Below are 9,683 nucleotides of genomic sequence, written 5' to 3' on the forward strand. Positions count from 1 at the left end.
AGCAGAGCCTCCCGCCTGCATTTGCTCCGTAAGACACACACACATCTCCCCTTACTTTTTAGGAGGGGAAAGGTGCATCTTATAGAGCGAAAAATACAGTATCTCTTTGACGTTAAACAGACTTCCCTTCAAAGTTAAAGGGATTAAGCTGCCAGGAAGCTAGGTCAGTTGCATTGAACCATTCTGTTCCTAGTTAATAACAGAGAAGCTTGGGTTGACCCACGTGAAGAAATTGAGGCAGGAATCAGTGAAGATGGAAACGCCAGGCCAGGGCTGTTACTGTTTGTGGCAATAAGTAGAAAAGACACAAAACAAGAAGCACTGAGTGCATAGAGCTGACATAAATAGTGCTTAAACAGTAGGTTATGGACAACTCCAAATTTGTGAGATCACAGGTGTTTTTGAGTAGATTATTGCAGTTATCACATGATAGCCTAGCTATTTGGAACTTCTCTTATAAGACTCTTTTCAGCAAGACAGTATATTTGTGGGAAACTCTTTGCCCATTCAGCCTTGCGAATTGGATGTCAGCTGCTCATCTGAATCTACCCTAGTCTGTAAGAACTAATAAGCATCAACTGATAGCATCACAAGACATAAATGGTTTAGACATTAAATTGCTGCTGGGCCACTTGGAAAGCTACTGAAAGTAAAAATGTTCAGGGCACTCAGTGATAGGCAGCAACATCTACATTTACTTCAAACAGCTAATTGTGTAACATGATTTTACAGAAGTACAGAATATTGTTTTTACCCATGAGGATGAAACACTTAGCAATTAAGGTGAAATCAGAAATAAATTCAGAGTTGCAGGACTGCAGTTTATTTGCTTTGTTTTACTTGCAGTTCACATAATGCCAGTTGTTTAGAATAACGTTGCAGATGACAAGAAAAAGGCACAGTACATTTGTACTGATTTTATAATATTCCTATTCTGGGATTGTTAACTCCAAATATATGTTGGAAATGAATCAAGTTGTTGTTGTTGTTGTTGTTCTTCTTCTTCTTCTTCTTCTTCTTCTTCTTCTTCTTCTTCTTCTTCTTCTTCTTCTTCTTCTTCTTCTTCTTCTTCTTCTTCTAGAAACACCTTATAAATAAGATTCATGGGGAAATGTAATAATTTGGGACTTGTTTTCTGACTTTTAAGCCACTAATGTCTGTCACTGGATAAAGAACTTCATGTTCACCTAGTCTTTTTAAATAACTGATGGAGTCCGTTATTCTCACAATTTTTCAATCTGTGCTTTAACTTGTAAGGGTGGTATGAGGTACTTGAGTGTATTTATGTTGCTTTTGATTTATTTGGTTTTATATCTTCTGTATATTCTAATTGTTTTCTTATTTATTGCAAACCACACTAAGAACTTTATGTTATGCCACCAGTCAGTCAATCAGTCTTTGTTTCCATCATGTTTTCAAGCTTATTTCTGCAGCCATGGAAGTATTCATGGCAGGATGTTCCACATTTTGATTTTTTGACGTGGAAAGCTTGATAGAAAATATAATGACAATAAAAAACAAGATGATGAATGATGCCCAAACCAATAAGTTGGTTTTTTCTCAGAATGCACAACTCTGAACTATGTTACCACAATCTCCTTTGCTTAGACAAATCACATACTGTTGATGATTTGATGAAAACATACAGCACAGTTTCCAAAATCCTTATAACAAGTGCCTTCCCATCTGTTCAAAAATGTGTTTTCAGACAAACTCTGCTTTCCACAAAGTACAGAAATCATAAACTACCTCCATTCCACTTGCCTGGCTGTAGACGTCTACTGTAATCTATTACAACAGTCACACAGGAGACTTGATATTATTTGTTTTCAGGCCATGCATACATGTGTCACAGACTCAGGAGAGGCATTCCCCATTCCTTCCCATGTAGGAGGGAATATCTCTTCTTATGTGACATTTCTAAGTATTTATGGCAAAAAATTATATACACACACACACACACTATTAATTTTATTTATTTATTAGATTTATTTCCTGCTCTTCACCATAATACCCCAGGAATAGCTCAGTTGGAAGAGCATGAGACTCTTAATCTCAGGGTTGTGGGTTTGAACCCCACATTGGGTAAAAGATTCCCGTATTGCAGGGGGTTGGACTAGATGACCCTCGTGGTCCCAACTCTACAATTCTACGAATAAACAGTTATTTAAAAAAAAACACCCCAGATATAACCGTTACAATTATCAAACAAGTAAAACTATTCAAAATAGAAGAGAACACGAAGAAGGTAAGAAATAATAAGAAAAAACTGACAAAACTTAAAACTTATGGGGGTATGGTATAAAGGGGAGGCCACAAGAGTATGATTACTACACAAAAAAGTGTGGGACAGGAGGAGAATGAAATGCCCTTCCATTACCTTTCCTTGCTAAACTCCCCGGTTTTAAGGAATTTTCTCCCTGCTCTACTATGAGAGGGCAATTGTGGTGGCAGGGGTGGGGGAGGCTGCTTAAAAACAGTCTTCACAAGTTGGGGGGGTGTCCACTGCCCCCACCATTTGTGTGACAAGTATATGACCAGTCCCCCTTTATATATGACACAGAGGCGCACACATGCTTGAGACACATGTGGCTGCAAGTTTGGCCTTTACCAAAATACATACAAAGGGTTTGATCCAGGGCTGTCCTTCTGTAAGCAGAAAGGCATTTCCTGAGTCAGTGCAACAGCTTTATGTTAGAAACAGAACTAAAACCCAGCAGTGTGCTTCTGTTAGTACAAAGCGGTGTATGATTCTGTTGCAGGAGGTCTGCTCCTGCAACAGCCATTGCACGTTCTCAAGAGATATGGTCTTGCTCAGTGTCTCAAGATGCATGCTCATACCAAATTTGTGCTCTGCAAAATCTTCCACTTGCTCTTGCGCAAGTGATCCTAACGGAGCCAACACCATATTTCTGGATCCTGCACACTGTTACAAAATAAAATTCCATATAGTAGTACCCTGTGATTTAAAAAGCCCTTTGCAAAAGCGTTCTAGCTCAGTGTAGAGCCCATGCTTCTCCATGCAAAGTCTCCCTGGTTCATTCCCTGCCATCTCTCGGTGGAACAGACTCCTGTTTGAAACCCTGGAGATCTGTTTCCGGTCAGCATAGTTGAAACTGAGCTAAATGGAGGAATAGCCCAACTTGATATAAGGCAGCATTCGGTCTTTCTGCCCATGCTCCACCTGTGCTTTGGAATAATGACATGTGCACACATATGCAACACATCTCAGCATTACCCATTCCACCTTAACTCGGTCTTAGGAATGATTTGGAGAAATCATTTTGGAGTACTTGGCAATCCCTCTTTCTTACCGCCCTGAAGAGTTTGGTGTCATCAGTAAATGTGGCCACTTTATAAACAAGTAGGAAAGCAAATAATGGTCCGTGACAGAAGCATCCCTCTGCTGAATGTCTGGGAAACCTTTCTGGAACAGCAGGCTAGATTTTCATCACCCTATGGGGCAACTTTGGAAGATGGGTGGGGTTGCAGTTCAGTAAAAGCTAGAGGGACACATATTAGCCATTCTTCTAACATCAGAACGGATTCTTCTTCATTCACCCCCTTTCTGTTTCTGAGCGGAAGACACCAATGAAGAAATGAGAAAGGCCCTCTCATTTGCTGCTACATTATAAATACCACCCAACCCCAGCAAAATCCTGTGTTGAGGATTTTACCTAGTGGTACAGCTTATTATGTTCCTATATGTCTTTGTATCAGAAAGGCACCTGGTCAGTTCGGTTGGCAATAAATATTGCTGCAAACATTCCTGAGATCATGGTCTTTCCAACAAGTGGCTCTTGTCCAGGTTTTTTAACTGTCTTACTTTAAATGTTGTGAGGAACCTATGCCCTTTTAAAATGTGTTTTTTTTGGGGGGGGTTATTGGGTTGTTTTTATTTTGATTATGTATTTTGTGGTTTTATATTTTGGTTTTATTCTGTGAACTGCCCTGAGACCTCCAGGTATAGAGCGGTATATAAATTCAATAAATAATAGTAAAACAATAATATGTGCTATTCAATATGTACCTAGCCATGATAACAGCATGTCCCTACCAAATATATAGAAAGCAGATTAGGGCTGTATGTGTGTGTGTGCCCAAGACCAGCACTGGTGAGCAAAAACAGCCAAGCTGAATCTTTCCCTCTACACTGACCTCTCCAAAGTTAGTTCCTCTGTGGGCGATTGCTTCATGTCACAGAGACTCGCAGGAGGAAAATTATTGGTGAAGTGCAATTTTGGAATGGAAATTGGAGATGGTAAAGAGTTTAGGTCCTTCCTCCCATGCTCATTGCACACATGCTATACTTTAAAATCTCTCTTCCCCACATCGTCCCTGTGCTCAACAACAACCCAATTCTGATGCCCAGGTCTATTTCCGTCATTTCCACCCTGCCTGCCAGTTTGGACCACTTCAGAAGTCGCCACAGTTTTGTAATGCAGTGGTTAATAGGCAGATTTTATCCTTCAGAGGACCTTCTGAGTTATTCCTGTGGTAAGTGATGCCACACGAGCCGAACATGCGCTCATCGAACTTCATCTGAGGTGTAAAATTCTTTTAGATTTAATTATCCATTGTTGTTTTAATATAGAAGCGGCGAGTTCACATGCAATTACGCTTGGCTCACAGCAGCCATTCACCAATTCAAATTAAAAAGTCTTGAAACAGCAGAGTAATTATACCGTAATTGCACACTGAGCACAGAGAAAATGAAGAGAGCCTAATTCTTTGTATTTATAACATAACAACCTATGTGGAAAAAAAGACATTAGCATAAAGGGAGCCATAACTCGCCAAGTATGAACAAATTAATTCAAATAAATATTTAGGGTGTTATATCCTTTTCCATCTGTAGTACTGAGCAACAGCAAAAGTTAATTTTCAGATGTATTAATAATTAATTGAAAAGTTGATTGGAATTGATTGGAACACATTTGGAATGTTACTGTTCTCCTAGGATGTTTAAGATCGGCTTGGTGCCGCTCTCAAATTCTGTTTTTCTATTTATATATATATATAAAAACCTGGCACAAGACTCTACCTTCCAGCTGCTCTGTTGCAAACCTTACAGTCTTTCCAAAAAGGGAAGCTTCCTGTAAATAACATGGATGGATATTAGCTAAAATTTAACTGCATTTTTATGAAATTGACTTCCACATCTGAAGAGTAATGTGTAAGTGGATAGATGCCATTAACACTAATAGCTGGTGTGTGCTTCCCTTGTATTGGGATTTATATTCTCAGATAGTGGCACATTTGGACTATTCCAAGTATTACTCAGAGTAACGGCGTGTGACCTACAAGCATAAAATTAAAAAGGAGAAGGAGAAAGGACAGGTGGAGCAGCAGGAGTGCTGGCAACAGAAATCCATTAGAGGCTCCAGTGAAACAACAATAGTAATGATAATGGTGATAATAACAATAAGAAACTAAAATAAAATGCACCCAGTGAAGCATGAATTCGTCTTCTAAATAAACAGGGATGGTGCTATAGATACATATATATTTATGATCATGCACCACGCATGGCTAAGTTCTGCAGCTGCACATGAATTATTTTGCTGGCACATTCTGAAGATGGAATTGAGAATTATTCTGCCTGCTAGGATACTAACATGCTATGTGAGTTGTATGACACATCCTTAACTGCAAAGCAGAGGAGTCTCTTTTCGAACTGGACTGTTTTATGGGCTTTTGCAGAGTCACCAAAGGATGATAAAAGCCTAAGGATGATGCCAAATTTGACATTTCAAATTTCAGTTTGTTAACCCTGCCCTTGCTAACCTCAAGCTGTTAGGTAAAGAAGGGAAATATATTAACCCAGTCTTGCAAAGGACCGTGTTACATTTCTTTTGACTGCATAGAAAGGAAGATCCTGTACAGGCATCATGGTTTGGAAGAGAGTTCAAGCCCCTGTCTGAAGTGCAAATGATAATTGCCTAGCCATAGTTATGATGAAGCATCAGAACAACACAGAAAACAAAGGTGTTGATTAATCTGTGTCAGTTCAGCCAGTTTCACTGTAGGGTTAAAAAATAATGAATGCATTGATAATTCTAAACCCCACATCTCAACAGTAGTTTTCAAAGTGTCTCCCAAGGATGAAACGTTGTTTAGTTGTTTAGTCGTGTCTGACTCTTTGTGACCCCATGGACAAGAGCACACCAGGCACTCCTGTCTTTCACTGCCTCCCGCAGTTTGGTCAAACTCATGTTGGTAGCTTCGAAAACACTGTCCAACCATCTCATCCTCTGTCATCCCCTTCTCCTTGTGCCTTCCATCTTTCCCAGCATCAGGTTCTTTTCCAGGGAGTCTTCTCTTCTCATGAGGTGGCCAAAGTATTGGAGTCTCAGCTTCATGATCTGTCCTTCCAGTGAGCACTCAGGGCTGATTTCCTTAAGAATGGAGAGGTTTGATCTTCTTGCAGTCCATGGGACTCTCAAGAGTCTCCTCCAGCACCATAATTCAAAAGCATCAATTCTTCGGCGATCAGCCTTCTTTATGGTCAGCTCTCACTTCCATACATCACCACTGGGAAAGCCATAGCTTTAACTATACAGGCCTTTGTTGGCAAGGTGATGTCTCTGGGAGGGGTAGGGGGAAAACCCTAGCTCATAAAAGAAGTGTCATATCTAGTGTGAGGTACTTGTTCTGTTTAGAAGTTAAAATTATTTTATTATTATATTTTGTCAGAGTAACCAGAAGTAAAATAACCAATCAAGGCAATATAGAGGTATTGCTTCAGGAATCTCAGACAACATGTGAGGTCCTGTCAAATTATGGTGACGAGATGCAAGAGGACAGGGCTCGTACACCTTTAATAATTAAAGGAACTGCAAAAATTCTGCCTTCTACACAACCCCTGTCCACTTTTTTCTCCCGGCCTCCCTGTGTCAGATGCAAGCCATGCAGGGTATCCAAATTCAATTTTTAAATGTTCCTAAAAGCATTCTTATTATCAATTATACCGATCATAGATGGCAAAAATGGCAAAACTCAAAAAGCCATGTAGAAAACAAATAATCTGGCCAAGATCCTAGTTAATACAGCTTGGTGGTAGACAACGTGGCTTCCATGCAGGAGATTCTGGCTTCAAACTATGGTTTCTCAAGGTAAAAAGAGTAGATGGTCTGAGAAAAATCCCTTCTTCCGGCCTTGAAGGTCTGTTGCTAGTCACAGCAGACAATAATAGGTTAGTCTGGCCCTTAGTTATGTCTACTGCTTTTCTTTGCCTACCTCCTTTGCATAAAATGTAAGCTTGTTTTCTCCTGCTCTGGGGGGTAGGACTTGAACCAATGGCTTCAAGCTACAAGAAAGAAGAACTTTCTGACAGTAAGAGCAGTGGAACAGACTCCCTCGGGAGGTTGTGGACGCCCCTTCATGGGATGTTTTTTAGTAGAAGTTGAATGGTTATCTGTTGGAGTCCCTTCCATCTCTACAATTCTATGATTCTATTATAATCAGAGAGCATAGTTACGCTGTGTATGTGTACACATGCACATACACACACACATGTTTAAGCTAGTACTAGAATCCTAGAGCAAACATTTCAGTTTTCGTCGTGCTCCTACTCTCCAGAGTTGATAAAAGACTCCTATGCAGATGCTTTTGCTGAAGGCAAAGGAATGTTTCATCATTAAGGAGCAAGGCCCTTCAAAATCAGATGTACCCCTTGATGAACTGTTACCATGGTCAGTCCAGTGAGTCAGCCCACCAGAGAAAGGAGTGCATTGTTTAATGAAGTTTTAATACAAAAAAGCAACATGATTATTAATTGCATCCACTGATGCAGCAGAAAGAGTCCTTAAAGATGTTCTTTTTGATATGACAGTGATCTTGTTTTCTTCCCTCTTCATGTTTTAAATGCAAGTCAGGCATAGGGAAAAAATCCAATTACTGTGAAATTTTCTGTCTTATGCATTCTTTCTATGTGATCCTTTTATTTTTATGTTGGCTCAGATGAAAGTGCTCCAGTGAAGTTTTGAGAGCTCCTTTATGTACAAGGGATTGGAGGATGAATATATCTTGTGTACAGAAATGTCCCATCCCCCGTCTCCAGTGTTGCTGCTTCTGTCTCCCACCAAATTATTTCTGCTTTTTGACTTGAGTTTGAGACAGCAAAGATTGAGAAGTACATTTTGAAAATTGCTCGAATTCTCAACAATAGGTTTGTTTCCAAAGCAGAACTGGTTTAATTCATTCTTCCTGTGGCTGTTGCTGCTGCTATTTTTTAAAAGCGCTCCCGAAAACTTTTTTTCTAAAGTTATGGCTCCAACCAAGAGGTGAAAATCCCCATGAGAGCTTTCTTTATAAAAGTATACTCAAGTTCTCCCAAAACAAGATCCTTCTCAGGTTTTGGTAGAATCTCAGAAATGGCCTTTAAAGTAGCAACATGAGTTCATTATTTGGGGAAGGGAGGAATTTTGCACAAATGCTGGCCAGGGACTGTTATTTAGGTGTCCATGATGACAGTCCTAATATATTCTTTAAGGAGTATTATGCACTTTTCATTATTTAGCATTATCTGCAAACTAATATTTAGGCTTTCTATGTGTTCTGCTTTTTTTTTTAAAAAAGGCTCAAATTTGTTTTACAGCCAGAGTCCTTCAGTTTTAGAGAAAAACGTTCCAGTTACTACCATGTTGTAGAGAGCCACTTGGATTGACTATCTCACAAATTGCTTTTAAACTCCTGTAGGATCTACCTTCCTATAGCTTAATACTTTTTCTTTTCTTTTTTTAAGTCTAGCCCTTTTACTTTTTCACCACTACCATTTAATTCCAACTTGGTTTTTTAGCCATCTTTTATCACACATCCAGGCACCGGATGAATAGAGACTTGTTTCAAACAAATGTGTTATTAAAGTTTATCACATTTATTATATACTACATGTGACAGAATGAAATGCAGTAGTGCATGTACACATATACATTGGTCATCTAACAATATTTGGCTTTATATTTGCTTAAATCTGTCACAGTTACTCTTTAAGACTTTGCCTCAAAGGAGGGAGCCCTGGTATTCACCCCTGTGGAAAGCTAATAGTCAAAATCCCCCTTTTGTTCCCCTCCAAAGTTCACTCAGAGGCGCTGCTGTCTTCCTGATAGATTTGCCTCAGCTGCTCTCTGAAGTCTTCCTTCTGGTCAGATATTTGAAGACCAGGACTCTTCCACAAAGATGCCATAGTGGCCTTCCCTGGAGTCGTCCTGCAGCCAGCTTCCTGCTGCTACCACTTTACCCAGACATAATCCTCTCTTGGCTGGCTTCTCTCGACTTACGCCTCCTCTGATTCCCAGGCTTACCTTCTGCTTCTTCCCAGTCCCTTAAGTGACTGACCGACTGACACCCCAAACAGTGGACCTGCCCTAATTTTCATCACTGGGAGAACTCTCCCAGCAAACATCTTGGAAATCTGAATCCTTATAGGCCTATAACTAAGGGCCGATGGTTTTGAATAAGTAGCCACTATCACAACTGATCCTTTTCATTTCTCCTGACCAATATAAAATATAGATGCTGCTGTTAACTGTCATAAACACCTCTTTTGAAACTAACTGCATAGCCGCTGCTGGGCAGAGAATTGAAGCACCATATACTGTATTGCAGGGGTGGCCAACTCCCAAGAGACTGCGATCTACTCACAGAGTTAAAAACTGGCAGTGATCTACCCCCTTTTTGGG

The 9,683-nt window shown here is 39.9% G+C and overlaps 1 protein-coding gene and 1 long non-coding RNA gene across 4 annotated transcripts in view; both read left to right on the plus strand.

Annotated features, from left to right (window-relative positions):
• The window catches only part of LOC308596660, a 292,291-nt gene that overhangs the window by 181,006 nt on the left and 101,602 nt on the right, over nucleotides 1-9,683 (plus strand). The window lies entirely within an intron of this gene.
• The window catches only part of TAFA2 (TAFA chemokine like family member 2), a 144,171-nt gene that overhangs the window by 131,496 nt on the left and 2,992 nt on the right, over nucleotides 1-9,683 (plus strand). The window lies entirely within an intron of this gene.

Source organism: Podarcis bocagei, assembly GCF_964188305.1.
Source record: "Podarcis bocagei genome assembly, chromosome: 10".
In the NCBI taxonomy this organism is placed as follows: Eukaryota; Metazoa; Chordata; class Lepidosauria; order Squamata; family Lacertidae; genus Podarcis; species Podarcis bocagei.